This window comes from Eleginops maclovinus, chromosome 22 (genome assembly GCF_036324505.1).
Source record: "Eleginops maclovinus isolate JMC-PN-2008 ecotype Puerto Natales chromosome 22, JC_Emac_rtc_rv5, whole genome shotgun sequence".
NCBI classification, from domain to species: domain Eukaryota; kingdom Metazoa; phylum Chordata; class Actinopteri; order Perciformes; family Eleginopidae; genus Eleginops; species Eleginops maclovinus.
In genome coordinates this window covers 22,971,290-22,978,789 of record NC_086370.1, presented here as the reverse complement: position 1 = coordinate 22,978,789, position 7,500 = coordinate 22,971,290, and the positions used below count along the sequence as shown (strand labels likewise).

The 7,500-nt window shown below is 41.8% G+C and overlaps 1 protein-coding gene across 1 annotated transcript in view; it reads right to left on the bottom strand.

Moving 5' to 3' along the window:
• Positions 1–7,500, bottom strand: part of LOC134859003 (protein kinase C epsilon type-like) — a 48,025-nt gene that overhangs the window by 5,725 nt on the left and 34,800 nt on the right.

Below are 7,500 nucleotides of genomic sequence, written 5' to 3'. Positions count from 1 at the left end.
TGTGTGTGTGTGTGTGTGTGTGTGTGTGTGTGTGTGTGTGTAAGAGCTTGTGAAGTCAAGAGCTTATGCAACTGTCCTGTTTCAGCAAGCTCCAAAATAAAAAGACAGTTTAACAATCCTGTGTGAGGGCTTATCCGGTTGACTTGCTTTCGGAAAGTATCTGTCCCATCATGCCTTGCTCTGACAGTATATTTATTGCACTTTAAAGGGTTGTGTGAAAAAGGACAGTTATAAAGGCTAAAGAGCTGCTGATTATGCACCATTAGAGACCACTATTTATCTTCCTGGCTAAGTATATTTTGAGTTTTTTGCATCCTAAGATACGGTGGTCGACGGGTGCAAACGTGCCCACTACACTTCCCTTAGGAGAAACATGTATAGTGTATATGTGCATCGTTCCTGAAGCTGCAGCGCGTTTCATCTACAGGAAAATGATTTGGGTTGTTGTAGCACGTTTCAGTCACTTGCCATGCAAACACTGCCTATGAATATCCCCTGAAATGAACATTGGAAGGAGGGATTATACACTTTAGTCTGGCCATGCAACAGTGTTGGTGGAACAGGTTTGGTAACAAAAGGAAGACCGACCACAAACCCTTATAACACTTAATGAAATAGGACAATACTGTATGAGCTCAGGACTTGGCAGGTATCTGGATCTCGTGCAACGTTAAGCTCTGAATGTTAAGCAAATATGCCTCTAAAAAAATAACATGACATGTCAGGTGCAGCGGAGCTCGACTGCTGGCTCCGATCCAAGCTTTTACCGAATGGTTCAAGTTTGGGTCATTATGAACAACCTGAGATTTAGTGTGTGTGTGTGTGTGTGTGTGTGTGTGTGTGTGTGTGTGTGTGTGTGTGTGTGTGTGTGTGTGTGTGTGTGTGTGTGTGTGTGTGAGCTCACTAAACCTTCATTCTGCTTCAAGTGCAGTATACAGGGAAGTGTTTTCACATCGATTCAGATTCAAAATACTTATAATGCATTGAGGTAAAAATGGGCAATAAAAGTCCCAGCGGGTACATGATGAAGACTCAGGCTCATGATGAAGACTCAGGCTCATGATGAAGACTCAGGCTCATGATGAAGACTCAGGCTCATGATGAAGACTCAGGCTCATGATGAAGACTCAGTGTCATGATGAAGACTCAGGCTCATGATGAAGACTCAGTGTCATGATGAAGACTCAGGCTCATGATGAAGACTCAGTGTCATGATGAAGACTCAGGCTCATGATGAAGACTCAGTGTTATGATGAAGACTCAGGCTCATGATGAAGACTCAGGCTCATGATGAAGACTCAGGCTCATGATGAAGACTCAGGCTCATGATGAAGACTCAGGCTCATGATGAAGACTCAGTGTCATGATGAAGACTCAGGCTCATGATGAAGACTCAGTGTCATGATGAAGACTCAGGCTCATGATGAAGACTCAGTGTCATGATGAAGACTCAGTGTTATGATGAAGACTCAGTGTTATGATGAAAACTCAGTGTTATGATGAAGACTCAGGCTCATGATGAAGACTCAGGCTCATGATGAAAACTCAGTGTTATGATGAAGACTCAGGCTCATGATGAAGACTCAGGCTCATGATGAAGACTCAGGCTCATGATGAAGACTCAGTGTTATGATGAAGACTCAGGCTCATGATGAAGACTCAGGCTCATGATGAAGACTCAGGCTCATGATGAAGACTCAGGCTCATGATGAAGACATGATGAAGCTTTGAGTGCAATACTTGTTGACCCAAACAGTCCGGAAGCCATCGATGGAAACGTCAGATGCCTGGTGCTGCCATGTTTCCGTAAAGCACATTAAACTACACTCCAGATATTGTGTCTGACTCTTGGCTAATGCCGTTAGCTCGTCCATTAGCCACTGATCTTACATTGCCCAAGATCAAAGGTTGGAGACACGGCTTATATCTAATTTTCTCCATAAATCTGGAACCAGCTCTCCTCCTTGGTCTCTTCGGTTTACCCAGCATCCTCCGAGTCCTTCTCCAGATATCAGTGGTAGCCCGTTGTTCCGACCACCATGATAGCCAGCTTTGCACAACAGCAGCAACTCATCGGTTAGAAACACAAACAAAACTCTCTCTTTAAGAAAGCTTTGAGACGGCTTAATAAGTTAATAACAGAAGTTGTGAACAAGCAAGATCCAATTGAACATTGAAAAGCAGGAGCTGCACGGCGCATTCATGAACTTTTCCCCATTGTTTCTCTAACGATGATTACAGCTGAGGTTTTGTTTGCAGAAGTAGTTTGTTTAACATTAACCTGAAATCCAGAGCTTTCATCCCTCTAAGCGCCTCAAAAACAGCCCTGATTCTGTTCCTTAGCGGGGGAATAAGCCTCGCTGATGTCGAGGCGGGAGAGAGCAGCACTTGTTCTGTGTTTCCTCCCAGGATTAAAAAACAAAGCGGCTGCCTGTTTGCATATCTCACCTCCGGGCGACTCCTAGATCATTAAATCTGAATTGCAGCAGGGCAGAGAAACGGCCGGTGAGTATAATGCCTTTGTGATTGAATTCACATGGCTGCTAATATTGCTGTTCCACGTCACCCCGCTGCAGGGAGACCCGATATTAAGTGGCTGCAGGTGGTGAGCTGCACTAACGGGAAGATATTCATTTATGTGAAGATGTCTTGTTGGTGTGATGCGCGAGGAGCAGGATTTATTATCTGTAGCATGGGTCATCTTTGATTTGCTCTTCAGTTAGTGACTCTGGTTTCTTCATGCTTTGATTTTCCAAAAGACTGCTGTTACATTTGATATGTGTTCTGGTCTTTTTACTCATGATTGTAACAATAATGTGTGCTAAAATAGGATTTAACAAATATACATGTTTTGGTTTCATAATAATAATAATAATACAGTTATAAATAAATTATCAAAACAACAATAAAAATAATAAAATAACAGAAACACATAAATTAATAATATTAAAAACAATAATAATAATGGTAAAAACCATTAGAATGATAAGAGTAATAAATAATAATAAAAAGAGTAATAACTAATGATAATAAAACTAATAAATAATGATAATAAAAAACTGTAATAAATAAATAATAAAAACTGTAATAAATAAATAATAAAAACTGTAATAAATAAATAATAAAAACTGTAATAAATAAATAAATAATAAAAACTCTAATAAATAAATAATAAAAACTGTACTTTAAAAACATAAAAATAGCAATAAAAAATAATAGTAACAATAATATAAGCACAACAATAACCACAGTAGAAATAATAATATAAAAGGTACTCAAAGACGCTTGACATCTGCAGGTTAAAATACATTAAAAAACACATAATATTAATTAAAGACAAGGTTGAAATGTAGGTTGAATGATCAGTAAGAAGAACATCTCAGATTAAATACAATGTCCCATTTCATGAAGCCCTGGTGTGGCCTGCTCATATTGTTCTGCTGGGTTAATATGCAGTCAGTACATGGTGTACGAGCCTCAGAGTCACACCGACGGTAAACTAACCTCATATGCCATTTTATTTTTACTAGAAAAAAACTAATACTGCTCAAAACATCCTGTCAATAAACAGGAGCTGAGAGGGAGTTCTCACACACACACACACACACACACACACACACACACACACACACACACACACACACACACACACACACACACACACACACACACACACACACACACACACACACACACACACACACAGCAATCAGGCTCAATTGAGAGCATTTCCTGTGTTTCATGTTAATCTTGAGTGATTTTTCCATTACGTCCTCAGCGGCAACCCCTGTGCACTGTGACAGCTAACCTCCCTCCCTCTCTAAACTCCCTCACCCCTTCATCGTCCCTTTAAATACACACACACACACACACACACACACACACACACACACGACCAAAGTTGGCTATTTCAGGAGTTCCTTTGAATTGGTGTCTGATATCTTTGGTCATTATTTATTTCTAATATGATATTTTTTATTTAACCAGGATTTAGTATTCAAATTTCGAGGTTGGTAATAGTATTTATCGTCTCTACTGTGGGAGGGAAACTTCACAGACCATTCACATGCACTAAAACTTACATCGTATACTTTACTTTATACTATTGTTTATTAAATGATGCCAGTGTCTCAGTTAAAATGTGTCTAAATTGGAGTTATATTCAATAAAACTGAGAGTTCATGGACGAGGCGCTGATGGGAGAACAGATGAACATCAGAGGGAGGGGGGGGTGATGAGAGGGAGGAGGAAAGGAGGAGGGAGGGAGGGAGGGAGAGTTGGGACAAAATGTTCCCAAAACACTTGTTGTTCATCTTCCTTCTCTGGTCACACACACACACACACACACACATGAATTAACATGCATGTGTGTGTGTGTGTGTGTGTGTGTGTGTGTGTGTGTACGTGCATGCGTGCGTGTGTGTGTGATGTACCTGCTGACCTCTGACAGTTATATGATTATAACAGCACGGTGCTGAAAGACAGAAGCATTTATCCCAATGTTTGAGAACGACAACAAGAGTCAGAGAGGTTTTTTGTCTTGGGCTGAGAATTATAAAAAGGCGTTGTAGAGACTAGTCATTTTCCGTAGTTTTTATAGGCCGACCCTCGATCAAAAGCCAACGGGAGTCCTCCATCTGATTTTGGCGGACCTTCAGTTACCTCCACTGCTTTACAGAGTCTGGGGTCTGTCTACTCCTGGTAATGAGACGCTTTTATTGCCTACAGTCGGCGTGTGATACCCAGGGACAGACTTCGGGTGGAGTCTCCCTTTAAAACCTGGTTTTTGCAGCCAAAACTAATAAAAAAACCGACACAGAAAACAGTAAAGCTGCGACCTTTCGGCTCTGACCTCGATGACTGATATGGATTCAATTGTGCCAGCCCAGAGCAACACACACTCACACTGTTAACATTTACGGTCCTTATTGTCTCAGCGTTACAGAATCAGTGTGAAACAATGAGCCGGGCGGCAGGCTCCGGCAGACTGAGAGCATGGCACTAAAAATCACCCAATAACAAGACGGGGAGAAGTTATGTAAACCTTTCCTGCTTTTATCTTGTTTGTGTGTGTGTGTGTGTGTGTGTGTGTGTGTGTGTGTGTGTGTGTGTGTGTGTGTGTGTGTGTGTGTGTGTGTGTGTGTGTGTGTGTGTGTGTGTGTGTGTTTGTTTCAGAAATTATGCATTATTTTATTTGTTTGTATTTGGTAGATTTTGATCTAGGGTTTTATTTTCTTCCCGCGTTACTCCTGCAAGTCTTACAGCGGCATCAGTTGCTGTCAATCAACTAAACGCTGTGGCGAGGAGGCGGGGCTTATCTCCATGCAGACACTAACAACAACAACACATTTAGCAGAGATGAAATTGTTATGAACGTATCAAAATGATGCAAAATTAAAAACTGACGACACCACTAAGAAGTCCCTACGGACTGTGCCCCCCCCAAAACCAAATGAATGTCTGTCCTGGCATTACAGATACACAGTAAATAGATCCTTATTAGAAGTGTGAAGCCAGTTCCAGCTGATATAGTTTACAGACGCTACATGGACATCAGATTAAATACAGTGATGTTTTACTGTCCTCTTTTATCTCCTCTATCTGCTTGTCTTTCCTCCTTTGTTCCTAACGAATGCTTGTGCTGTATTGTGCTTTTAGGGTGTCTGGAAACTAACCATGTTGGTTAAAGCTTCCCCATTCACTGTGTCTGTCACCGTTAATTAACGGGGACTAATTAATAAACTAAACTAAAGCAGCAGACTGTACCATCTTCTGTCCTGATGAACTGACCTCTCTTTTCGGAACACCAAACAAAACACTCTTCCAACACTTCCCGTCTGCTTCCTCATTCTGGGGACATCGTGTCTGTGTTTATGTGCCAACGTGTTGTATATTCATGACTGTGTGAGGGCAGGTACACGGACAATGTAGGGCTCATACACACACACACACACACACACACACACACACACACACACACACACATACACACACACACACACACACACACACACACACACACACACACACACACACACACACACACACACACACACACACACACACACACACACACACACTAAACTGTATTGGGGTCAAAGGGGACAATACAACCACATCTCACATCCATGATATTACACAGCTTAGTTGAATACTCAATGCTGATTGGTCTATTTCGAACATTTCCGTTGCTAAGGATAGTAGACCGTTGCTAAGGGAACAGTAGCTGTCGCCGCGGTTCCATTCAAACAAGCCTCGCTAACATGGGACAGATGGTGCAGCATTAACACACACACACACACACACACACACACACACACACACACACACACACACACACACACACACACACACACACACACACACACACACACACATTGCATGAGGAGGGAATCTAAACAGCTCAGATTGAGGAGGGGGAAAACAGCGGACACAGGGCCTCACTCCCCTTCCATCAGAGTTATTTATGGGGGCCGACGGCTCTGAGCCACTGTCCATCACAATGGTGTTATGATTCCCCGTGCGGGACCAGCTGTGTTTTTTCTATCTGTCCACAATGATATTATGACGAGGAGTCCACACACACACTCTGATAATAGTACCTGAGGTGGACGGACAGCGAGGGAATCTGGACCTGCAGACGAACACTCAGAACCTCCGGGGTCAACGGGTTCGACTTTCATAAAGCAAGATGTTTTTTCAGTGTGATTGAACACAATAGCTCTCCATCAAACATCCCTCTGTGGTCAAATGTCAGCTCTCTGAAGGAATTGAACCAAACACAACTATATATTTCAGTCAAGACCAAATTATCAAGCCAAGATGTCAACCCTAACCTAAAATCAGCCAAAATGTTGTCAAAACATTGGAACTGAATGACATGTCAATCCCCCGAAATGGCAAATACTGCACTAAGCTGAACTATTACTAAGTTATAGAGTGGTGCAGGAATGAGTCCTTAAACCTGGTAAAACTTAGCATTTTAGCATATCCAGTTCTCTGGTCTGGAAGTCAATAGTTGACTGGATGTGTTTTTGGTTGTTAGCCTAGAATAAGGTCCGTGGAGATTTGAACGCTTTGTTGTACGTGGTGTGAATGAGTGGAGATTATCCTGCTGAACAAAACATGTAAATGTTTCCTTTGCAAAATCCAATGGAAAAATCCCCTTGGATTTTAGTTGAGGGATCCAGGGAGGTGCTACAGTCAGTCGGCCTACAAAAATACTTCATCACTGCACGACTCTTTTACCACAAGAATCTCAGACAACAGCCGCTAAAACAATGTCATGATTACCTCCAAGGAGTTTATGCTTGTCTGACAGCAGGATTACAGAAATACTACTGGCCCGACGTTCATGAAACTTAGACGAAGGGTCTAGAAGAAGAAGCCATAAAATAGCATGAATAGTATTTGAAAACAAATCCAACTCACAGGGCAGATACAGTAATTATGTGTCTGTGTTATCATTGCAAGATAAAGCCGGGGGTTTTGCAAAAGTCT